Source organism: Euleptes europaea, chromosome 15 (genome assembly GCF_029931775.1).
Source record: "Euleptes europaea isolate rEulEur1 chromosome 15, rEulEur1.hap1, whole genome shotgun sequence".
In the NCBI taxonomy this organism is placed as follows: Eukaryota; Metazoa; Chordata; class Lepidosauria; order Squamata; family Sphaerodactylidae; genus Euleptes; species Euleptes europaea.
Genome location: NC_079326.1, coordinates 19,201,828 through 19,218,584, shown reverse-complemented (window position 1 = coordinate 19,218,584; position 16,757 = coordinate 19,201,828). Strand labels below are relative to the sequence as shown.

The 16,757-nt window shown below is 38.9% G+C and overlaps 1 protein-coding gene across 5 annotated transcripts in view; it reads right to left on the bottom strand.

Annotated features, from left to right (window-relative positions):
- R3HDM1 (R3H domain containing 1) overlaps positions 1-11,943 on the bottom strand; it is an 83,523-nt gene extending 71,580 nt beyond the window's left edge. For 2 of the 5 annotated variants that reach the window (XM_056861117.1, XM_056861118.1), the window contains exon 1: positions 11,868-11,942. The gene's annotated coding sequence lies outside the window, so the exon portion shown is untranslated. Of the gene's footprint in view, positions 1-11,867 lie in introns of all 5 variants that reach the window. The other 3 variants (XM_056861116.1, XM_056861119.1, XM_056861120.1) reach the window with 3 other exon arrangements.
- Positions 11,944-16,757: the final 4,814 nt, after the last annotated feature.

Below are 16,757 nucleotides of genomic sequence, written 5' to 3'. Positions count from 1 at the left end.
TAAGTTGGCTGTGACTTGACGGCACTTTACACACACACACACACTTGCCTAGTCCCTTTAACTGGAGATGCCGGGGATTGAACCTGGGACCTTCTGCATGCCAAGCAGATGCTCTCTCCCCTAAAACATTCAATTATACTACAACCCTATTTCCTTCATAAAATTCCTTCCTGAACATTTCTGTTTATACATACTGCAGAATGGCAGAAGTGTGAGAGTCTTCTACCTCCTCGGGCAAGCAATTTCACACGGTGGGATGTGCAACAGAGAAAGCCTGGTTAGGGGCAGCTGCTGTTATTATCCATTTGCAGGATGGCACCTTCAAAAGACTTTGTTCACAGCAGCCAGACAGTGGCTCAAAACCTTTCCTGCATCACCTGAAGATTTAGATGAGATATAGAGCATGATGACCAAAACTGAATTATTTCTTCTAAGGGCTTTGCAAAGAAATTAAATAGTATGAGGAACAAGATTAAACCTTATGAAAACCCACAGAGCAAGTCCCACACTGATGACATCTGGTCTCCCAACAGAAAACCTCTGCATCTTGCGCATAAGGAACAATTTAAACCAATCCATAGCACATCCCTTGGTATCTTCCTTTTGCCTCCAAATGTTTCAGCAGGCATGGTCCACTGTTACTGGAGCTTTTAACTTATGTACAGAACTAAAAAGATTCATCCTTGATCATCAGCCTATCAAAAATTTAATAATCCTGCAAATACCAATTAGATCAGTCAGCTTGCTTAAAAAAACAACAACCCTACATGCTCAGATGCACGAACTACTATAAAAGCAGAGGAAGAGAGAGACTCTCAGAAGAATGCAATTCTCCATAAGAAATTCACGTCCCATCCACTCCACAATTTTCCATCGCTGGTACAGTCAAAATGGGAAACAGGAAACAATCCAGCTCTCCACGCTTGCATCAAGAATGGTCTTCCATAAATCCATGAAGCAGCTGTTGTTGTTTGTCTGGGTGATGCTTTTCTAAACATAATTTTTTAAAAATAAAAGAAGCAGCTGTACACAGAGGCAAACCATTGGTTTATCTAAGTCAGTATTGTCTACTTGGACAGATAGCATCTCTCTACATAGAGGTCTTCTGTATAACCTAATCTGACCCTTTTACCAGGAGATGCCAGGGATTGGACCTGGGGCATTCTGCATGCAAACCAAATGCTCTACCATCGAGCCATGCCCTCCCCATCATCTTCTCCTCAGTTACATAATTCTTCATAGCTCAAGAAACACTGAGCATTCATGGTTACGAAATTCTGTGTTATACGCAAGATATGCTAAGATGACAAATTTCTGTCTTAAAAACTGATTCTGACAATGTAAGAGAAAAATGTAAGCCTCCGCTAATATTTGCAAAAAAAGTTTTGCAAAACTAGAGTCATTGTTGAAAAGTGTTCTTATTTTACAAGATCAAAGCTATAAGTGAGGACCTTCACACAAGGTAGTATTTACCAAAGGATTCTCTCTCATAGGTTTGTTCATAAGAGGGCTTACAGCTGCTGATCATGTTACTCTGGGCATTTTCTGTGGTAAACTGGCCAAATCATCAGCTTCATCATATCGCTAGCAGCCATATGACAATTCCATATTCCTGGTGGTTCCTGGCCAATGCAAAAAAGCATGATGCTGCCAGTGGGCAAGAATTTATAAACAGTACAACAAAAGACTACAGAAGTTACCATGGGAAATCTCTGAAATGGCATCCTCAAGAAGAGGGTAACTTGAATACCCATTCTCAGTTTAAAATGGGATTATCTATCAAGATTATGACACCTAAAGCTCTTCTTCTCCATGGGTACAAGTAAGGACTGGGAAATACTGCCATAGCACTTCATTATTTCTAATGAAATGGCACACCTGCTGCAGGAATTTCCATAGAAACATACCCTGGAACCCTAAACCCCTCACCCATGTAGGTGCCTTCAAGACAGAAAAATGAGGGGGAGAAGAGAAAAAGATGGTTCAGGGCATGATAAAGCAGTCCTGAGGGAGCTTTTTTCCTCCCCCCACCCTTTTTGTGGTTGTTATGATGAACTCTGATTAAGGGTTTTGAGATACTTCTACTGGTTCTGATAAAGAGATCACACATTTCAGTAAATGCACAATTGGTGATGGAAACAGTCTCCCAACCATTCCTACAGGGCACTCAAGGAACTCACATCAATTGCGTTGTCTCCCACTATACAGTTAGGAAAACTGTAAGCGCAAGACAGGGAAGAGGATGTTTATTTGGTTGAAATTTAGAGGGAAGATGTGGTTGATCTAACTGTACACTGTACATGCCTTGGAAAAATGCCTTCAGATTTTCATTTTAGAGGAATAAAATTGAACAGGGTCAATTATGATAATGCATTAATACGGCCTGACCTGGATGGCCCAGGCTAGCCTGATCTCGTCAGATCTCAGAAGCTAAGCAGGGTCAGCCCTGGTTAGTATTTGGATGGGAGACCGCCAAGGAATACCAGGGTTGCTGTGCAGAGGAAGGCACTGACAGACCACCTCTGTTAGTCTCTTGCCTTAAAAACCCCATAAAGGGGTCGCCATTAGTCTGCTGCGACTTGACGGCACTTTACACACACACACATTAATATGGCACTACTGGAGAACTGAACGTCTGCCATCGTCACCTTATATTGAGATATGCTGGATTGAGATATATTACTTACCTGTATCTTGTTGTATTATATTGTATATATTTATTGTCACTTTTGCACTTTATTCACTTATAAAATTAAGCATTGCATATATTGTTTCTGTGCTGTTTTGGTTCTCCAATCGTCACCTTATAGGCACATAATACAGAGCATATTTATAAATAACAAACAAAGATTCGTCAGTGAAATTTATTCATGCATTCCATGAACGCTGATCAGACTTGCAAATGAATATGAAAAAAAAAAAAAAAAAAACAGGGGAAAGTAGCTCTACAAGAACATGAGGGGCTTCAAGTACCTGTTAAGTAATCTTGCCTTGAACAAGATAAACCTGTAATCTCTTAAGCAGCTTGAATGGAGACCACACAAGTCATCCAGCTGCTATGTGTTTGCACTGTATTTGAATGGTACCAAGCAATTCATCAGAACTTCTGAACTCCTGAGAGAGCTGAGCTGTTTGGAACTTGTACAAGGTCTCTAAGGGCCAAACTAGACATTATGGCCCTGAGTCTGCCATGGGGACAAAGTGCCATTTTAGAACTCGGATGTTTATTTTTCAAGATGCTATGGCAGCCCATTTTCACTGGGCTGCAAAGGAGACAGCGGCAAAGGAGAATGAGGGGCTCCTGTCTCCGCCAGGCTGTTTTCAGAGCACCTCATATCCCTGCATTGTGATCCCCAGCAGGATCAAGCCCCTGCAACATTTTGAAAAGTTAAAAACCAAGATCTAAAATGGTGTTGTGTCCAGGGTGGATAAAAAAAATAAGTCTTACTGACTAGTGATTTAAATCGTTATTTAAATCGAATCCACCCTGGCCGCGTCCCATTGATGGACTTGGGATGCGGTATTGTCTAGTTTGGCCCTCAGTGAACATTTTAGCTGCAAGGCTATTGGAATCTGGTTTCCTACGTTAAAGTTCAGTGGTCAATACCACGCCGCCTCTCATATGAAGTTTCTTTCCCTCTAGTCATATTCTTTGATGGAAGTCTACTTAATGATCAACTTGAAACTGCTTTCCTTAAGAAAACTATTACAGTAATTTTCTTTACATTAATATGCTCTTTGAGCATCTCAGCAAAGCTGAAAGCAATACTGTAAGAATTTTAGACCCCATTCAGGAATTGACAGCCACATCAGCAGAAGAGAATGGATAGTTCCAATGGTGATGGGGATGGAAGAATCCTTAGGGTAGCTACTTGTCAGCAGCAGTAGGGGAAAGTGTTGCTGGCAGAGGATCTATTATAGACAATGGCAATGACACTCAGCTAACCTGGTTAGTACTTTGCAGAAGAAGCAATGGTAAACCGGATCATCTGGCACCTTGAAAACCCTATTATGGGACAATCCAAAACAACCACTCAAACAGGAAACAAACAAACAAATAAATATAGAGAGAGCAAAAGAGCGAGCGCTGGAAGATGGAACCCCCCAGGTCAGATGGCACTCAATCAGCTACTGAGGAAGAGCAGAGAACACTATGAGTACCACTATTCTTAATGTTGCAACTGAATTAAAACGGAAAGGATGTTCAGTTGTTGATGTGAATGGATGAAAGTCCAAAGCAGTTCTACACATCTAATAGAAACATGGAATGTAAGAAGTATGAACCAAGATAAGCTCGAAATCGTAAGACGAGAAATGGAACATTTAAATATTGCAATCCTGGGAGTGAGTAAAGTGGACTGGATTAGGATATTTTCAGTTAGAAAATTACAAAATGTTTTACTCTGATAATAACAAACACAGAGTTCCTCAAATAGTGAGGCAAGATGTAGCACAAGCAATCAAAGGCTATAATGCAAAGTCTGATTGAATAATATCAATCAGACTTCATGGAAAACCTATCAATATAACCACCATTCAAGTTTACGCCCTAAGTACATATGCTGATGAGGAAGAAATTCAATGCTTTTATGTAATTGTCCAGGAAGAAATTCATCACACACCTAAACAAAATGTTTTGATAATCACAGATTATTGGAAGGTAGAAGTAGTAAACAAAACAGAATCGCATATTGGCAGAAAATTTGGACTAGGAGCATGAAACAAAGCAAGAGAGCGACTCATAGAATTCTCTGGAGACAAGTTGTTCATTGAGAACACATGTTTCAGGCAACCAAACAGATGACTGTATACATACACAGCACTGGATTGCCAATACAGAAATCAAATAGATTATATAATCAGAAGCAGAATATGGAGAAGCTCTATTCCCTCTGCTAAAACAAGACCAGGAGCTGATAGTTAATATCAAAAATTAGAATAAAGCAAAAGAAAAAACCCAAAACATTCAAGGTGCCAATATAAAATCTGAACTCTTCAGGAATGCTGTTCAAAGATCATGCAAAAAATTGATTTGAATTACTAAGTTCTGGTTCCTGTTCACCTGAAGAACCATGGGTTGAAACCCGAGCTATTATCAAGGAAGAATGTGGAAAGACTATTCCTGTAGCCAAAAGAAATGAAAAACCTCAATGGATGACTGATGAAAACTCTTGAAATTGCTTAAGATAGATGAGAAGCAAAAGTAAAAGGTCACAGAAACAGAATGCAGTGTTCGAGCAACTGGTACATAGAAACAAAGAGAGCTATTATAATAACCAGAGTAAAGAAATACAAGAAAACAATAAAACAGGAAGAACTAGACAAAACAAAGAAAAGATGGAACAATATACTGAAGAGGTATCAAAAGGATGAGAGATTCCTTCCAAGAATAATCTTCTGAAAAACCACCTGCAATTTTAGAAAGTGAAGTGAAAGATGCACTGAAAGGAATTGGGAGAAACAAATCCCATCCAAATACTACCCAGGGTCAGGGCTGAGAGTGTGTGACTCGCCCAAGGTTACCCAGCAAGCATCCATAGTGCGAGGGGAGATCTGAGCCTGGGTTTCCCAGATCCTAGTCCAACACCTAAACCACTACACCATGCATACATGGTTGGAAACAGGCCAGTGCCAAATTCTAGAACTTAATTCTGATGTCTTTACACACTTAACTTGTGGTATCAACTGAAACATACTCAACCGGGTGTGTGGTGCCCAAAGTACATGACGACAACTAAAAAGCTTCTCACTTGGAGATATTACAGGCTGACTCTGGGGTGCAATGTTGATATAAGCAAGGATTAGTTAGTGCAAGCTGCTGAATTGCAGAGGAAATTACAGCAGAGGGCAGTAAAACTCTTCAGCATCCCAAATCATCGGGATCCATGCCTTCTGCTCAAGATATAGGAAGTCAGAATCCCCATTATTATAAATTATCAAAATATCTACCCAGCTCAGGTGTGTCACGCCACTTTTTTTTACTTTTACTAACTAGTTTACAATCCTATGCACACTTACTGAGGAATGTTCTGCTGAACATAGGACATATCTGAGAAACCATGCATAGATGTGGGCTACACACACACACACACACACACACACTATTATAACATTCTTAGTTACATAACATTTTATTTCATAGCACTGTAAACAAATAAGTATCACTGCAATGGAACACATTTACAGACTCAAAGATGAAGGAGAAATATTTTACAGGTGTACTGAGTCAGTGCACTAAGGTGGTTTACAAGAGGCTTTGCTAGTAAGAGATGTATCACTTCTCTGTGACTGTTACTGAAATAAAGTGATACACAACGAACAAAATTCAGCAGAGGAGAAAGTTCCTGCAGTGTTTTAACATAAACACTTTTTTTTCTGCAGCAGGAACAATTTCCACTTATGAGACTTCAAAAAGTAGCCAGAAAACGCATATTACGTCAATCACAGCTAAGGACTCGTATATTTCAAAACACACTACATACCTTAAAATGTAATTGATTTTTCTGGAGTCTCCACCTAACCTGCTTTATCTGCACACACAACACCAAGAAAATGCTGCACTATTGTTATTGCTGTTCTAAAATGCATCTGAAACTAAATACATTACACCAATAACACTAAAAAGACTAGACACATTAGACAGAAAACCACACCCGACCCGCTTCCTCCAGTAAGCCCCTGGCCTTCATGGGACTAAAGAGCATTAGAATACCCTGAAAGCTATTCATTTTGGAGAGAGTCTTTTCTCTTCCAGGAAAAAAACCAGGAGAGTCACAGCCGAAACTTTGCCTGAACTCTACTTGGCCGGTATGTGTCAAGGTCCTAAGATCTCTGTCTTCCATCACTTTATTCTCATTTTCTAATGCACAACTTTAATTCCTACTTCATCAGTACCCAGGACAGCAAAACAGACCACAGAAGCCAAGTTGTGTTACCTTAATTCCACAAAGGGCTTCTTTAATGTTATCTTGAAGTCTTGGGGGAAGCAGTCATTGTGAGGGCTGTTCTTATGATGCTTATAGACCTTTTGCAGAAGGGGTGGGGGCAACAAAGGACAACAAGCCAGATAACCTGTCATCCAGTCTAATTTACAGGATTCTCAGTGCTGGCGAGGCCTTGGGGCAATTCAAGTCAATTTGCTGTAAAGAACATGCACTCATGGCAGTCCCAGGTGCCGTAGTCTTTTCTTTGCAGCTGTAGCTGGTTACACAACAAAATGGAAGTAGGGGAGATATAAGCCTTCCATATTATTTGGCTCTTTTATAGCCACGTGCACCAGAAAACTGAGCTTATGTTGTTCAGCTGGGATGGTACCACCTCATTTAATACAATGCAGTTGTTACCGTTTGGATGCAAAAGTACAGTTAGGACTGGTGAAGTCATTTCTGCTCTCATGTACATGCAGGCTCTCATGTACATGCAGGCTTGATACATGGCCTCTAAAGCAAACTATATAACCAGCTTTATTGTCACAGGAAAAATTGCTTTAATTTTGCATACCCTTTGGTTTTTAACAGTACTTAAGAACCTACCAATCAATCTGTTCACTAATTAGATCCTAAGGTAAGGCTGACTATTACTCTCCCATGTAATACCATAGCTAAAGCAGTAACCATGGAAATGGGAACAGGAAAATGCTAAAAAGCTATCTATTGCACTATAAATACCATCTTCTACATAAATCAAAGCTGAACATTTGTACTTTATCATAATAATTCTCTTGCCTTTGTGTCATTTCTCTCTTCTTCTCTCTGACAGACAACTAACAATGGCTTTTCTGAATGGTACTCTTTAAAAATACAGATCATTAGAAGTTGTCAACAAAAAGAGAGCAAGTTACACCACAAGACAGTTTAAAAAAAAAAAAAAAAACCTCTATATTTTAAGATTTCACAAGGAACATAAGACAGAAAGCTCAGTGGCATGGTAAACACGCTATAAGGAACTCGGACTGACCATGGTTCCCAGATGCAGGTTTACCATAGGTTTCTAGAAAAGTGCCATTTTAGAAAATCTATATCTGATTTAAACAAGTCATTTCCATAGCAACATATAACAATAATGGTGGGATAAATCTTTTACACAATCCAGGAGGCAATTTTTTTAAAATACAAAGCTATGTAATCTTATTTTAGACTAGGCAGTACCACTCTAACAATTTCATAATATTCTACCTGCGGTTCTTATACCGCTGTCAGTCCTATACTGCACAACATGTTTCTGAACTGGCTAATACAAAGACTGTTTCATATATTACAGCACGGACAGAATTACGGCCTTTTCCTCATACCAATGAAAGGATGTTTGGTAAATATGCTTCAAGAAACAGGGGCTGACTGAGGCTCCCAGCTGAATGCATTGTTAACTATATAGGTTTTCTTTTACCTTTCGTACAAGGAGTTCACGGAAGTGGATACGATTCTCCATTCCTCCATTTTATCTTAACAACCCCTTGAGGCAGGTTAGACTGAGAAAATGTGTCTGACTCATGCTCTCCCAGTGAACTTTCTGGACAAATGGGAGCTTGAGTCTTTGTCTTCCCACTCCAACACTCTTACTGCCACATCATGCCAGGTTTACACCTGTTCTTGAGAAATCAGTCAACCCATAGTGACACATATACCAGGATCCGTCTTTCACTATCTAATGCATGAAATGACATCAGCTCAACAATAGCTCTTCCTAGTTATGCAGTCCTTAATATCTTGCCTGCCCATGTTTCCCCGATGGTCTCTCTCCATTACCACCAGCATGGGCCAAATGCTAAGCAACATCTCTTTGGTTCATCTAAAAATGTTTCATCAACGATTATGCCCATGCAAAACAGAGAAAAGTGGAAACAATAGAACATGTTCTGCTGCAATGTCCCTTCTACAACGACATAAGATCGCAGTGCATTCTCCCCATATTGTCATCGTTTCCTGGGAGATCGGAAGAAGCTAAAGTTTCCCTTCTCTTGGCAGACTCCTCTCGGGAGATAACCACTCAAGTATCCAAATTTTGCCTCCGGTCTAGCGGGATTCCTAAACGGCTGATTGAAAACCTTTCCCCATAGAAGATCTTTCCTCCTCTTCTTCAAATCATCCTTCCCAGGACCATCAACTTTTATTATTTAAACCTAACTCTGATTTTTATTCAGAGCTAATAGTGTATTGAAATAAAATTTGATGATGACCTTAAAATGTTAAGGACAGAACCCACACCTCTGGGGTGAACGTCTAGTACTACCTGCTATACCACGGTGGTTAACATGCCTCTCACCAGCCTCCCATCTCTCACGCCAGACTTCATAACCTTATCTGCTCAGTCAGAACATTGTACCTTTGGCTCAAGGACAAAGAACACAGACAGCAATTATCTTCCACTACTGAACCCAAAACAGTTACTTGTATTTTGACCATATTTGCATCTCTCCCACAAGGAGCTTGGGGATTACATGCATCAGGTTCCCCCCATTTTATCTTCACAGCATCCTGTGAAGTAGCCCATGCTGAAAAAAAGCAGCTTCTTCCAAAGCCACCTAGTGACCTATGGGGATTTGAACCCAGGGGTTGCTGACTCACCTCAACTATACTGGCTTCTCACTTTATTCTAACTTATTCCATCCTACTATTTACACAAAGCCTTACTCACTAACACAAAGATTACATACAAAATCCCTAAACCACAGGAAAATACTCTCTTAAGCATCTCAGCACCATTCTCTTTTTCTATTTTAATCTTCAGCGGCTGTCTCCTTTAGACTAGACAATATTTCTGCTAAGGATCTCCAATGGGGTAAACTCATTCCGGTATGTAACAAGACAAAAAGTATTCAGTGCATCATAAACATAATTTTGCATACTATCATTTTTTTAATTCCTAAAGCTACTTGCAACTTTACAGGGCAACATGCTTTTTTTAAAAAGTGTAATTATTAGAAAAGTCACAATTATATAATCAGCAGCAGCACTGAATAAGGATTCATGAGACTGAACCCTTACAGATGCCTGTAAAGCATCTTCTGAAAACCCCATAAGGAAAGAAAAATCTACAACTGAAGGTATTACCAACATACTACCCATCCCTAAAAACCAACCTAAACCTACTTTTACAAGGTAAAATGAGAATGCATGCTTTTCTCCAGTTTTTAGTTTGCCATGAGAGTATAAAATGTCTAACTACATAAGAGTCAAATTTATGTAAAACAGTAATTTAAAAGCAAATTGTTTATTAACAAAGAGAGCTATTCAAGGACAGTCAGGTATTTGGTTTGTTGTGGCTTTCAAACCAAATTTAAGATTAAAAATAGAAGTACAGTAGTTTTAGCAGCTGCCATACTTCAAACATTTATGGCTTACCATACTTACAACTATTAATGCCACATTTTAACACTTCATTCTCTTATACCCCCCTGCCCCCCGGGCACTGTGTATTGGTGTTTCTGAACATTAAAGACAGCGCTGTAGTTATTTACACGACGATAATCATTTTCTGGTTTATTTTCATTTTATTAATTTTATCCTCATATATTAAAATGCACTTAATGTGGGCATAAATCCCCAAAGGTAAGCCCCATAAAGCTAAAAGGATAACTTTCTAGCAAAATGCTCCTTTAAGGTGAGTACCTGAAACAAACAATGCACAGGATTGCACCCCTATGCAATTTTGGTGGCTTGTTACAGAAGAATGCATCACATCATTCCGTAAGCTAACATTAGTCTTGATTTTCATGTCACCATTGACCATTTTATGACTAACCACAACATCAGATTCAGTGAGAAAAATGAAAACATTTTAAATGCTTTATAAGCAACATTTCCACAAGACAAATGCAAGTAATATTTTTTCTTAGGTTTTATTTCTTTAGTTTTATTTTGACAACATTTCTTTAGTTTTATTTTTTTTAGTTTTCTTTTGACAACAGTGCAAAAATGTAGGTGCACCTCAAAAATATTTTTCTAAAGATATACTGTTTCTCATACACCTTTGGTTTGACCATGACTAATTTTAACATAAAGCCTTTAATCTGCTCCTGGCTATCAGCTACTAAATCTATATTAGTTACTGAGAGACTAAAGAGAAATCTTCATTTATGTCCAGGATGACTGAAGCATGCAAAACTGTAATGAATCTTAGTCTACATACAATTTATTATATGGAGAATCTTTATTGATTATAGAATAGAAAAATTTTACCCTTGAATATAATCTACAGAGTTTCAAAGTTTTAGATCAGCATTAGATTATTTCATAGATTTGTAGACCGTAAATGTAGGTATCATTAATAATTTTAATCAGTTCAGAAGGGTCAAATCGTTACCCACATTTTCCCATTACATTATTTTTTGCTTTTCCCCTGCTACATTCTGCAATATTACTCTGATCTTTGGAGGTCAACATTTTACTAGAGAGAGAAAAATGTACACAATTAATCTTCAAGAAATCAACAAACATACACTTCCCAAGAAAATCATTTTGTTACCTATACAGACTTTGTTGCATGATCACAACAGTGCAATTACTGCATATTTAATCTCTTCATAACTTCCACAGGATGTCAAGATATGCTCAAACACACAATAGAAATTTTTATCCTCCACAATGAATAAGCCTGACTAATTTGAGAATTCCATGTAAATAAATTAGCTAACTGAATAGCTTTGCCTACACCCGAGAAAAATAGGACATTAACAAAAAATGTATCAATACAATAATAGTAAATCACTGGATTATCCACAAATTTCAGTAGACCAGAACACAGGAAGAAGGAAGCTATGCATATTTCTACATATTTCAGCAAGGATTTTTGTTTACCATGTTATGAAGTCATCTCAAATTGAGGAAAGCTTTCTCCATGATGAACAAGACATACAAGAACAACCATACCTGCATCATGCTGACATTTAGCTTCACTGGATAAAGGTTTTGATCGTATTGTTTCCATAATATCACTACTTCAAGATTCTACGGGGCTCTGTTAAAGAAGAGCATAAATCATACACAGATACACCGTTGATTACTCAGACATTTGGCAGGTAGCAGCTAAAGCAGTCAGTTAAGGCACTTGCTGAAGCCTCAGCCATAATAGAAAATCAACAGCTGCATGTTGTGATGTCAGCAAAACCTTCACCAGTTGCCACAGAGGAAAAACTGAAATGCATCAGCAGCTACATTGAGCTCTTCATTAGCAATTCAGCAGCAAGCAATGCAAACGCCTTGAGAAACTGTGAGTACACTGTGAAATGGCTGCGGAGATTCTGAGTCAAATATACTAAGCAACCAACTACAGGATTCACCCCCCACTAACTGCCCCTCTCCCCAAAATAACCGAGGGAACCCCCAAAAGTGCACCTATTTATGCTTAAGAGAATACCATTTTACTTTTTCTTGCCAGTTCAAGCTACATACAGGGATATATCAAATATTGCCACTTTAGATGGCTGCAATGTACCGGTATTTACAAAGCTCCTTTATACCAGTGACTGTTGGGAAGCTTACAGAAAGCAGTACCTCATTTTGTACTTGACTTAGTAAAGAAACTGCTCATGTTATGTCAGTTTTTTATTCCTGAGAAACATCACTGTTATAGCAGCAAGAGAAGAGTCTGGGGGAAAAGACTCCACATACTGATTAACATCAAGGTTTTGAATTTTGGCCAGCAGAAATATAGAGGGTTCCAATTATCAGTCTGCTACGCCCACCTGCCATGGGGAAGGAGGGTTACTGAAATGCAACCCATTTCTCTTCCTTCTGGCCCTAAAGTCAATGGAGTGAGGTGGGAGATTCAAGCAGCATTTTTAACTCTATTTTTTTTTTTTTTTTTGCTGCTGCTGCTGCTGAGATATGTCAAAATAACAATGTGTATTATTTTAACATGCTATCAGTGGCTTTTTCCTGTGCTTTTGCAAGAGAGTAAAATACTGTTGCTGGTCTTAAGACTCTAGCAATCAGTCTAAGTAATTGGTTATTGCTGCAACAATGATCCTATGACTTGGGCCGTAAAGAGATTTTATTAGCAATGGACAAATATACAGCATTTTTGTTTGATCGAGGTACATTCAGAGCAAAAGAAATGGCTTTTCCCTAGAAAAACATATTAAGCACCATGTCCAATGTTGCTGTTGTTTTTTAAAGACACAATCAAACAAATTCATGAAGCTCAAACTATTCAGAGATGTTATAGGGCAGGGTCTAAAAGAATTGTAAAATGAGTTCAGTCTTAGAACCAATTACCAATCCCATGATTTAGCCAGACATATAACAAAGATATCTTCTGAATATTCATTTTCCTCTCCCCTAAGTCACCCATTGAGCCCCGTGGCGCAGAGTGGTAAGCTGCAGTACTGCAGTCCAAACTCTGCTCACGACCTGAGTTCAATCCCGACGGAAGTCGGGTTTCAGGTAGTCATCAGCTCAGATGTTGATGGGCAGAATGTTAAGAAGCAAACTTCCAGTAACCACTGGGTTATTGCACCCTAAAATACTCAGTGGGGTGCGAGAAGATCTTCAAAGAGCTTAGGATAGGCAAAAATATGTTTATGATCATACAGCAAAACCTCTTACAACCTGGAGGTTGGCGTCCTGCGGCTAAAACAGAAAAGTGTAATCAGCCCCAAACATATTGAGTGGTGACTCCAGATGGGCGTGTTTATCAGGAGATGTGATGTCTCTTTAAGTAGAGGCTGTCTACCAGCACATCTGAAGAGTGTTTATTACCTTAATAATTTGGGGGCACTCAGTCACTGTCCCGGTTTGCTAGCTGATTCGGTTTGGTAGCCTTCTGCCACAAGCCTTTTAGAGATGTCAATAAAGTAAGTTGTTTTCTTTATGGGATGCCTGGTTATTTCGTGAATACCTTCGAGGCCTTTATTCCTGATCAGGGCATTACACCTTCTCCCTCCAAAATTCAACTCTTCAGTTTGACCCCTTGATTGCTGTCATTATTTTTTGGCGTTCCATTCAGCCTGTCTGAATTCAACTGGTTCAGAACGGGGGGTAAGAGGGCAAAATCCAGTCCATCACTCCAGTCCACTCCACCATTAACTGCTATCTCTCACTGTCCTTGGTAGTTCTGATCTATTTGTAGATATTAGCTTCATAATTGAACTAAATTTCTATACACTGTTGCAAACTGTGCCTGTTTATAAGTGGCTCACTGTAAATATTTTCTAAGTGGTCGCAGTGCTGTCATTTTTCTACACTATTTGTAGATATTAGCATATGGGAAGATGAAAAGCTAGACCATGGGTTCTCAACAAAGGGAGAATCCCCCCCCCGGGGGGATTTTAGGGTTCCGGGAGGGGGGAAATTGTAACCACTATTCAGCAAATATGCTGAAAAATTATTTGGAATGCACCTTTTGAATTAGACTATCTTGGGAACGGGGGAATTATATTCTGAACAATGGTGAAAGGGGGGGATGGAGCAAAACAGGTTGAGAACCACTGAGCTAGACCATAATTCTTGAATGCTCACCAGTCCCAAAAACCATGCCAGTACACAGTTCTTAATGGTACAGTTTATTCTGATTTTGTTCCTTTTGCACAATTATCAGGTGCGATAAACACATGTATCCTATTTATTCAAACAGATAGATGTGGGGTAGAAAATTTTCTAGTGCTTACTTTCTCTGGAAAAAAATGTCCTTTTCTAAAGATTGTTTGCCCTCACCTGGATAGTCCAGACTAGCCTGACCTTGTCAGATCTCAGAAAGTAAGCAGGGGTGACCCTGGCAAGCATTTGGATGGGAGACCTCCAAGGAATACCAGGGTTGTGACATGGAGGCAGGCAATGGCAAACCACCTCTGAATGTCTCTTGCCTTGAAACCCCCACCAGGGGCTGCCATAAGACACATGTGACTTGACAGTAAAAAAAGAAAAAGATTGTTTCATAAAAGTAACATCAATGAATGGATGACATTGCTAATAAAAGACTAGGCAAGCTTAGCAGTTTTAAATGTGTAAATTATGTTTTTCGGGGGATTATCCCTAGGGATTGTGCGACAGAGTACATGTTTTACTGATTTGTAAACCTGGGATTGGGAGGAAGGATATAACCACAAATACATACAATAATCCAAGTTTTTCTTTTTAATCAAGTTTCCCCCTTAAACTTGAACAATGTAAGGGAAGAAGTCTTTAAATTTTTACAAGTATAATTTCAATAAAAACCATTTCCATACATTTTGAATTTGAACATAAACCTAACTTGATTTGTTCCTCCCTCCCAACAAATATTTTTGTCCAATGATTTATTGCTATTGGGACATTACAAAACAGAAATGAGGTAAACAAACTAAAAGCATTCTAAATGGGTTCATTCTATATTTAGGACCGCTTATAAGGCCTTCCTAACCATATATGCTTCAAAGGCTGCCACCCGGTCTTACAATAAAATATGAAATTAATGTAGATGTTTCTGTGATCAAGACTTGCAACAAACTGCTAGCTACAACTCTTGTTTAATATAGTAGTCCTCTGGCAACAGACCAAGAAAACTAAGTAAGAGGGAACTTAGGCTACATGGTATATATGTTCACATAATGAAGCCTTCATTTTGTGATATGTCCCCCATCCCTCAAAGGATCATACATTTTGTACTAAATTTGTCATCTGTATTGGTAAATTCAGGTAATCATTCTTTAACAATTATAAATCTGATGGCTAGAGGCTCAAAAAACGCCCCAGTAGTCTACATTCCAGTACACATGAATCAAAAAGAGCTGCAGAAGATGAACCAAGTAGGTTAGAGTATTATAGGGCAACCTTGCTTTGCTGTTGCTATATGGAAGAAGAACTGAACTTCTTAACATATGTACAAGACACATGTTTATAACAACCGTTTGTCCCCATCTTTTGTGGATATTGGACACAGGCACCACAACACAGAAACATTAGTTGGTTTTCAAAGCAATATCAAGTTTCAAATTTACTCTCTGGTTTGACAGAGGTGCTCTTGAAATGTATTTGGGCTTTGTTGCAAGACATTAACTTAATTGGACCCAAGATTAATTTTCTTGTTTCCTGTGCCTATGAGGTTTTTGTTTTTTTGTAATTTATGCCAGGGTTGGCAGGAGTTAGGCTGGCTTACTACCAGTAGGAGTACAAATTGTTACTGAAGTTTCTGTATCTGCAACTAGCACGGCTGGGAAAACACCAAGTCCCAGGACCTACCATAAAATCCTTAGGCACACATACTACCCAACAGCTGGGAATTTTATTAGCATTCTTAAAGAGAAAAACTGCAACCACATTTTGGAAATTAACAAAACCACTAAAAAGGCAACCTGGGGATATAACTGAGCCATAGTCCTCTCGCCTAAGAGATTTGTTGCACAACATCATAGGAAAATATTTCAAAACTAATCATTGCAATTTGGCGCCCTTGTCTTTTTTATTTCTCCCATGAGAGAATTGGGGGCAGGGAGAAAAGAATGTCACACAGCAGGATAAAGGCATCTGGCCCTTTCCTGACCACCTTAGAGAACCTCATGCATAGTGCTGGGGATAGTGGTTCCAATGACTGGTTTTAATCCCCCAAAATCCATATGGTCAGAATGTAAGAAACACCTTGCTAACTCTCCAGAACTAGAACTCAGAATCAAAAACTTAAGGTCTCGACACAGCTCTCAGACAACATCTAATCACTACAAGTTCATAATTAAAGGGATCATACAAAGGGATTATACAAAGACAGAATGTTATTCCTTTACCTATAGCCCGCCTTCCTCACTGAGATTACCAGCTACTACATGTACCAAAGCACAAGACATCATA